Raw genomic sequence first — 9,981 nt, forward strand, 5'->3', positions numbered from 1 at the left:
CTGCCTGAGGGTTAGTGCATACATCTGAAGCTTCAACACTCGATTGTTGTGTTAAGTAGGAGGAATAGCCTGTCAATGTTATGGACAAAATCATCAAAAGAAGGTGGAAGCATTGCATAGATCTTGCTGTTGTCTTCCCTGGCCACTGGGAAATAATCTTCTTTCTTATATTATTGATTCATTGAACATGGATGTTTCTGGTCAAGAGAGCATTTATTATGCATCCCTAAGTCCGTATGGAGAAAATGATGCTGAGTTTTTTCAGTTCATGAGCCATAAGCCATACTCACAGAGCTGTTAGGAAAGCAGTTCAAGGATTTTAATTCAGTGACAGTGACATAAAGGCAATTTTGTTCAAAATAATGATGGTGAGTCACTTGGAGGTGACATAGCAGATGACACTGTTTCCAAACATCTACAAGACCACTGAGGTCAGTTGACTGGCTGATGCAGCATGACACCAACGTTGTGGGTTCATTTCCTACATCGATTAAAGTTATCATAAAGGTCCCACATTCTCACTTGAGGTATGGTGACCTTCAAGTTACTAACCTTCACTATCTCTCACTAATGCAAAAGCAACCCATATGATTCCTCTGAGACTATGTGAATTTACAAGACCACAAGACAAGGGAGCAGAGGTGATTCATTTCATAGTCATAGAGTCATCGTGATGTACAGCATGAAAACAGACCCTTTGGTCAAACCCATCCATGCCAACCCGATATCCCAACCCAATCTAGTCCCACCTGCCAGCACCCGGCCCACATCCCTCCAAACACTTCCTATTGATATATCCATCCAAATACCTTTTAAATGTTGCATTTGTACCAGCCTCCACCACTTCCTCTGGCCGCTCATTCCATACACATACCACCCTCTTCATGAAAAAGTTGACCCTTAGGTATCTTTTATATCTTTCCCCTGTCACCCTAAACCTATTCCCTCCCCCACCCCAGGGAAAAGACCTTATCTATTTACCCTATCCATGTCCATCATGATTTTATTAAACTCTATAAGTTCAGCCCTCAGCCTTCGACACTCCAGGGAAACAGCCCCAGCCTATTCCACCTTTCCCTATAGCTCAAATCCTCCAACCCTGGCAACATCCATTCTGAACACTTTCGAATTTCACAAAATCCTTCCGATAGGAAGGAGACCAGAATTGTCCACTATATTCTACAAGTGGTCTAACCAATGTTCTGGACAACCGCAACATGACCTCCCAACACCTGTACTCAACACTGACCAATAAAGGAAAGCATATCATTTGATCCATTGAGATTGTTATATCATTCAATGAGATCACGACTGATTCCTCAATTCCCTTGCTGCATAAAATCTATCTACTTCAGCCTTGAACATACTTAATGATCCAGCCTCAACATCATCATCTGTGATGAAGCTTTCCACAGATTCTGAAAGATGAAATTCCTCCTCATCTCTGTCCTAACTGGGTGACTCTTTACTTGGAAAATATGGCCGGAGATGTTTCTATAATTGGAAACAATCTCTCAGCATCTACCCTGTCAAGACACACAATCAACAAATGTTACAATAAGATTGCCTCTCATTCTTCCACATTCCAATAAGTGCAAACCCAACTTCCTCGATGTTTCCTCATAAGAAAGTCCTTCCACACCCAGAGGACAAACTAGAACAAAGAACAAAGAACACTGCAGCACAGGAACAGGCCTTTCTGCGCCAATCCATACCCTCTATTTAAATCTGCTGTGTATTTTCTAAGGGTCTGTGTCCCTCTGCTCCCAGCCCATTCACGTATCTGTCTAGATGCATCCTAAATGATGCTATTGTTCCAACCCTTACCACCTCCACTGGCAATACATTCCCGGCACCCACCACCTTCTGCGTAAATAACTTTTCACACATATCTCCCCTAAACCTTTCCCCTCTCACTTTGAACTCGTGACCCCTAGTAATTGCATCCCCCACTCTGGGAAAAAGCTTCTTGCTATCCATCCTGTCTATACTTTTCATGATTTTGTCAGCCTCACTCAGGTTCCCCCCTCAACTGCCTTCTTTCCAATGAAAATAATCCTAATCTACTCAACCTCTCTTCATAGCTAGCACCCTCATACCAGGCTACATCCTGGTGAACCTCCTCTGCACTCTCTCCAAACCATCCACATCCTTTTGGTGATGTGGTGACCAGAACTGTATGCAGTATTCCAAATATGGCCAAACCAAAGTCTTAAACAATTGCAAAATGACCTGCCAACTCTTGCACTCAATACCCTGTCTGATGAAGGAAAGCATGCTGTATGCTTTCTTGACCACTTTACTGAACTGCATTGCCACCTTCAGGGAACAATGGACCTGAACACCCAAGTCTCTCTGTACATCAATATTCCCCAAAACTTTTCCATTTACTATATAGTTCACTCTGAAATTGCAACTTCTAATTACATCACCTTGTCATTGTCCAGATTGAACTCCATCTGCCATTTCTTTGCCCAACTTGACAATCTATGTATATTCTGCTATATTCTCTGACAGTCCCTTCACTATCTCCTACTCCATCAATCTTAGTGTCATCTGCAAACTTGCTAATGAGGCAACCTACACCTTCCTCCAAATCATTTATGTTTATCACAAACAACAGTGATCACAACATGGATCCCTGTCAACCTTCTGTGGGCTTGCCTCGATGTAAAGAGATTGTTTCTAAGATGAGAGGACCAGAGCTGTTCCTGGTATTATAGATATGGTCTAACTAGTGTCTTGTATATTTTTAACAAGACTTCCCTATTGTTATACAACATCCCCAGTGACATATCTTTAGCTCCTCCTACTTTTGTTTTCATTAGGCTTCATTAGTGTATTTTGTTTTCTCCTCCTTTTGCTCCTTGCTTATTTCATATTTTTGGAATGCTATTAGTGTCTTCTACTATGAAAACTGATGTAAAGTCCTCTGCCATTTCCTGGCTCCCCATTATGATGACTGCAGTGTCATTTTCACATTACCTTAGGCAGTCCGGGGCCTGCATTCACTCTGGCCTCCCTCTTCCATTTTAAATCTGAAAAGAAGATCTTGCTGTCTGTTTTGATATTTGTTGCAAGATTACCCTGAAAGTTTATTTTCTCCATTTTTTTTTATCATCTTGTGTTGATTTTTAAAACCTTTAAAACGTTTTTGATGCTCACCTTAACTTCTCTGGTTAACCATCCCATGTCCAGTATCCTTTCTTTTCACCAAGATATAGCTTTGTTGTGAATCATGAACAATTTTCTTAAATATCAGCCATTGTTTCTCAACCGTCTTCACTGCTAAATTCTCTTCCTTGTCCAGTCCAGCAGGATGTGTTAATTCCGTGAAGTCCCTCTTTACAGATAAAAATGAAGATTTTCAGAGCTCTTTCACAAGGTCATCTATACTTTGGTCTGTAAAATAGAGTTGTATCCCCAGTTTAAATGCGTATAATTCAGCAATAGACTCATTGTATGTCCAGTCCATAATGAGATTTCTGTTATCCATCATTTAGCCTTGCGAATGTTGGACCATAACCTTAAGCATAAATGTTTAAAAATGCTCCTCAACTCAGTGCTAGTGGAAATTAAAAGCATTCACTCTTTACAAACCAGACCCCAAAGCTGTGACAGATATCATTTTTGTCCCAATTATCAGGAACTATGCAAACTGTCTGTAGTGTCTCAGTTTAATGATAGACCTTTCTTTTTAAATTGAGGCGATAGTAGAATATTTCCTTGCTTATTTCTTCTGTCTTGAAAATGTGTACATTCAATTAGATCTCCAAATAGTTACCTCAAATTATTGGAGTTCTTCATGTAGATGGCCATTGCTCTTACCCATGATGAGATTTACCCTCCAACAGGGGTATCTTACCAAAGGCAGCAACATATGAAACTTGGTGTGGATATTGTGGTGTTGGATCCAACAGTTGTTTATCCCTACTAATTTTAATTTACAAATGTTACATTCACAAGTATATAAATGTCTGGGTTAACATCAAGTTGTTAAGTCACACAGAGCAGCATGCCTCCTGTTATATATCTTGCTTTAATTAATCCTGGTTAAGATAAAATCTCAGATGTTTGTATCTTCAGGTCACACTCTACGATACAGTGATGGTGTCGTGAACATGTCTCTCAGAGGTACATTGACATGTTGATCGTAAGGCATAACACAACAAGCCAATTTTGTAGGTCACACAGTTTGCTACTCGGGCCCATTATTTTTCTTTATGAAAGACGGGAGCTCTGTATTTCTGTGCAGTGATTCTGCTCAGGTCTCCTTTGGAAAAATGGATCTGTACTACCACTGTGCAGCATGTAGGTAGGATGCCAACTCAGATTGATGCAAGACGGAGAGGGTGGAGACTGTTGGGTAGGATGTCAGATAAGTAAGGAGTAGGTTGCCAGGAGAGAAGGATACCAGTCAGGATGGGTGTAGTGTTACCAGGAATAGGATGCTAGATGGGAAGAAGGTTGAGTGCCAGGTGAGAAGATGTAGGATGAGGGTGGGGTAGAGTGTTAGGTAAGTAGAATGCCAGCTGGGTACTGTGTTAGGTGGATAGAATTCCATGTGGGAAAGGGGTAGAGTGCCAATTGGGTAAAGTTCCAGGGTGTAATATGGCAAGGTAAATGGTGTTGTGTTCAAGGCATGGGGTGTTGGGTCAGGTCCCAAAGCTTCTGGATTTGTCAGGGTTACAGGGGATGCTGTCAGATTGGGGGCTGGCAGGGTTGGGGCATTGAGATGGGTGATCAGTTTGGAGTATCATAGGCATTGTTGTACCAGGTCTGATGGTGATGCGAGAGGTGGGGGAATGGGTGGCTTGTCATTTCCTAGGGTTCAGGAGTGTCAGGGTACTCGAGAGAGAGCTGGTGAGAGTAGCAGTGGGGGTGGGGCAAGAGTGGGCAGGATAGTGTCAACGCTGGGTTTGAGATGATGTCGGATCCATCTGGTGGGTGTCAAGTCCCTGAATGAGGGCAGTGTAAGATCTCTGGGATTGGGGGGGAGGCATTGGGTTGATGATGTCAGGTTCTTGGAGGTCATTGAGTCACATGGAGGTGGATGTCCAGGCCCACAAGGAAGGGTGGGAAGGTGTCAAATCCTGGGGGTGGGTCTTTTTGTTGAGTGATAGGTCTGGGGTTGGTGTAAAGAGTCTGGGAGAAATGTCGTTTTGGGTGTGTGCGGAAAGTATGGGGTCAGTTTATCAGTTTACACAGGAGTTAAACTATGCATTTATCGCCTAAGTAACATCTCCGTAGTAACTACTAACTTAATTTCATTAGGACCACCCATAGTCTCCAATTTAATTGGGAAGGAATGGCCTTGTAGTATTATCGTTGGACTATTAATCCATAGGCCAGTTAATGTTCTGGGGACCAACGTTAAAAATCCTGCCACAGCAGATGGCACAACTTCAATTCAACAAAAATTATGGAATTAAGAGTCTAATGATGACCATGAATCTATTGTGGATGGTTGGAAAATCCCATCTGGTCCTTCAGGGAAGGAAACTGCCATCCTTATTTGGTCAGGCCTATATCTGACTCCAGACCCACAGCAATGTGGTTGACTCTTAATTAGGGGCGGGGCAATAAATCCTTGCCAGCAACATCACATCCAATGAATAAATAAAGAAAGCCTTTTGGAGGATTACAGGAGTTGCCTAATAAGAATCTTCAATTTTCATGGCCGATTCTCTTGGACTCAGTGACAATCAGAGTTCACATGTATAGCTCCTATCCACATTGGAATAACAACTGCCTGGCTAGTGGAAATTATAGGCCAACATCTCTGACTTAGAGTCCCCTTTATGCTATTGCTGCTGGCAAGATAGTCCTTTTTTTTTCACTGAAATATTACTTTGTACAGAATTGAGCTTGACAGCACTCTTTAATCTTTTCACTGTCTCATGCCAATTTGAGTTCCTTGTGGCTTTACTCAAAAAGATTGAAATATGGTGAAATATCTTTGGTTTAGGTTAGAGACAAATGTATATGTCACAACTACCTTCCTGTTGCATTTAAAGAAAGGCTCCATGATGGCACAGTGATCTGATTTAGAAAACTAGAAGGATGCTGATTTCTTTCTCCAGTCTATACAGTGTTTATTAACTTTAGTTTAGAATGAGGCTCCAATGGGAAGAGCAAATCATCATTCAGGATGAAGGAAAGAGAGTTCATCCAAGGGATTTCATTCATTCCTGCCTGTTTTGCACTATTCTATGGGTGAAGACATCAGGTGCAAAATTAACATGAAGCTCAGTTGTATGATAGCCCTCATTGTCAAATAGCCAACTGAACATCCACTGAAAGGATTTGACATGTCAATAATGGCCAGTTGGTCAAGGGGCTAGAAGGCAATTTTAATGAGGTCCATCTCAATTGGCAGAAAGAAAGAGATCTTGATTAAAATAAAATACTGTGGGCACTGGAAATCTGAACCAGTTCTGAAGAAAGATCATTTCAGACTCGAAACTTTAACTTTCTTTTCTGTCTCTCTCCCTCTACAGATGCTGCCAGAACAGCCGAATTTCTCCAGTATTTGTTTTGGAAAGAAAAAGAATTGGTTTCAGGTTTGGGGAATGAAATGGCTGTACAGAGGCTGGTATCCCTTCACCCAATATTTACATGTGCACAGTAGACGGGCTCTGACCAGCCAGTTCAATGAGGCGACTCTCTGAATCTCCTATTTATATTATCAAGCTGAACTCCCTGATTAGCCCAGATTAACAGCCCCAGTCATGGATCTAATAGTCAATAAGATCTACCTGGTCTTCACTCCAATTACTACAGGGCAAAAAACAGAAATTAATAATTTTATCCAGAGCTGCATTGAGATCACACATAGGGTTAAACCTTTTGGCTCCCTGTGCCAAAAGGTTGTGATAATTATACTGCAATAATGGTTAGGAGCTGGCACGGTCAACCCCATGCATTTAGAAAAGGTAGGTTTTGAAATAATATATAAAATTTATTACTGAGCCCAGTGGTAGCAGGTGCACAGTTGAAGGTGTAATCCTTTGTAATGTCTCGCTCCACAGGTTTTCACAAATGGCTATGAGGATACTAACACAGTAATTGTGAAAGGACACATGCATCACAGGAGAATGTTCCCTCGAGCACACTGTCCATTTCATTTGGGGAGCAAACATAAATAGGATTTGCCATTCCTTTGCTCAGTCATCCTAAAATGAATACATTAACAGCTCATTATTTCTTGCTAATGTGTGAATATCAGTTTGCTTGAACATGCTGAAACTGTGGTGTCCCATGATACAGTGAAATTCTTCCGTCTTCCTGGTTCAATGATTTGGCCAAACAGTATAGGTGACAATTAGCTGCACTATATAGTTTCAAGAAAGCTGACAGTGAACTTCAGTCCCCGAAAATATTTGGCATAGAAAACAATTTTGGGACTGTTTTAAATAGGTATATTGTAGGGTTAACATTATTGCAAGTGATCACATTGTTTGGTTGAATAGATTTTGCAACTCCTGTTCCCATCCACTAACTGCCGTGTTACATTTGGACAGTGCTGTCAAATAAACTTTGTCAGAGAGAGCGATGGAATATGTGCTTAGATGCAGGCACATCTAGTGGTCCAGACTTTGCATCTCTGAACTCAACTGTTGTAAACTGTAAAGTTAAAAATCACACAACACCAGGTTATAGTCCAATTGGTTTAATTGGAAGCACACTAGCTTTTGGAGCGACGCTCCTTCATCAGGTGATAGTGGAGGGTTCGATTATAACATAGAATTTATAGCAAACATTTGCAGTGTGATGTAACTGAAATTATACATTGAAAAATTGATTGTCTGTTAAGCCATTTTGTTGATAGACATTAACACCATGGAGTTTTCTTCTAAATGGAAACCACAAAATATTTTCTATTATTAGAAAAGTTGTTTTCTTATTTACAAGTGTGAACTTTATGACTTACTGGCTATTTGCTACCATAAAAATGTCACAGAGCTTAATTTTAATGGCTTCTAACCACCAGAACAATAAGTCTATTGAACTTAATTAATGAGGCTAACAGCACTTCTACACACCCAGATTATCTGGAGTTCAGAATACACAGATACTATCTGACTCATTATGGTTTTCTAACCCTAATGGGGAGAAAAAGGACAGAAATTGTTTAAAAGTTCTGCCCAGACAATCTGGAGTGCATTTCTGCCAACATAATGCTGAATTTTGAGGGTATAAATGGTGAAATGTTGGAGTGAGTGTTTTGGCAGCAGCATAATGGCTTTGTGAATCTCTTTCATTCCTGAAGAAGGGCTCATGCCTGAAACATCAATTCTCCTGCTCCTTGGATCCTCCTGACCTGCTGCACTTTTCCAGCAACATATTTTCAGCTCTGATCTCCAGCATCTGCAGTCCTCACTTTCTCCTCGAAGATTGTAACCTACTGCAAATCCTCTTACGAGGATGCTTTCCTTGAAGAAGCTCTCTTCCTCCCTCTATTCCTTTCATTCCTGAAGAAGGGCTCATGCCCGAAATGTCGATTCTCCTGCACCTTGGATGCTGCCTGACCTGCTGCGCTTTTCCAGCAACACATTTTCAGCTTGAGAATCTCTTCTCGAGGGCAATGTTGTTATAACCAGGAATTATCTTGCTACTTTTTTTGATTAATGAGCACTCATGAAAACAAGATTTGGAGATGCCGGTGTTGGACTGGGGTGTACAAAGTTAAAAATCACACAACACCAGGTTATAGTCCAACAGGTTTAATTGGAAGCACCAGTCTGGTTGAAGATTTGTAGCTCGGGTGTCCGTTGTTGTGGTTCTGTTCGCCGAGCTGGAAGTTTTTGCTGCAAACGTTTCGTTCCCTGGCTAGGGAACATCATCAGTGCTATTGGGGCCTCCTGTGAAGCGCTGCTTTGATGTTTCTTCCGGTATTTATAGTGGTTTGTTCTTGCCGCTTCCGGGTGTCAGTTTCAGCTGTAGTAGTTTGTATGTGGGGTCCAGGCCACACTACCATAAGTCAGGAGCGTCTCAGAACTGACAGCCAGACTACTGCGACCCTTAGGACTCATAACAGCACACAAGCCAACTTCCACACTCAGACAACAACTCACTAGAACAAAGGACCCAATAGCCAGCACGAGCCAAACTAACGTAGTTTACAAAATACCATGCAAGGACTGCACAAAACACTATATAGGACAAACAGGAAGACAGCTAACAATCCGCATCCATGAACATCAGCTAGCCACAAAACGACACGACCAGCTATCCCTAGTAGCCATACACTCAGACAACCAGGAACATGAATTTGACTGGGAAAACAGTACCATCATAGGACAAGCCAGACAGAGAACAGCCAGGGAATTCCTAGAGGCATGGCATTCATCCACAAACTCCATTAACAGACACATGGAACCGGACCCCATATACAAACCACTACAGCTGAAACTGACACCCGGAAGCGGCAAGAACATCCATCAACAGACACATCAACCTGGACCCCACATACAAATCACTGCAGCTGAAACTGACACCCGGAAGCGGCAAGAACAAACCACTATAAATACCGGAAGAAACATCAAAGCAGCGCTTCACAGGAGGCCCCAATAGCACTGATGATGTTCCCTAGCCAGGGAACGAAACGTTTGCAGCAAAAACTTCCAGCTCGGCGAACAGAACCACAACAATGGAAGCACCAGGTTTCAGAGCGCTGCTCCTTCATCAGGTGATTGTGGAGGGCTAGATTGTAACACAGAATTTATAGCAAAAATTTGCAGTGTGATGTAACTAAAATTATACATTGAAAAATTGATTGTCTGTTAAGCCTTTCATCTGTTAGAATACAGTGATAGTTTCACTTCTTTCATGTGTAAATCACAAAACCCTTTTTTTTAAAGTTGCATTTTCGGGTTAGCTGTTAACAATAGTGATAGCTAGACAATATGTTGAAGGTGTTGGCCCCCTGTGTTCTCTGTCTATGACCTGATGTTTAGATTGATTCTAATCTAAAAAGTG

The sequence above is a fragment of the Hemiscyllium ocellatum genome, chromosome 18 (genome assembly GCF_020745735.1).
Source record: "Hemiscyllium ocellatum isolate sHemOce1 chromosome 18, sHemOce1.pat.X.cur, whole genome shotgun sequence".
NCBI classification, from domain to species: Eukaryota; Metazoa; Chordata; class Chondrichthyes; order Orectolobiformes; family Hemiscylliidae; genus Hemiscyllium; species Hemiscyllium ocellatum.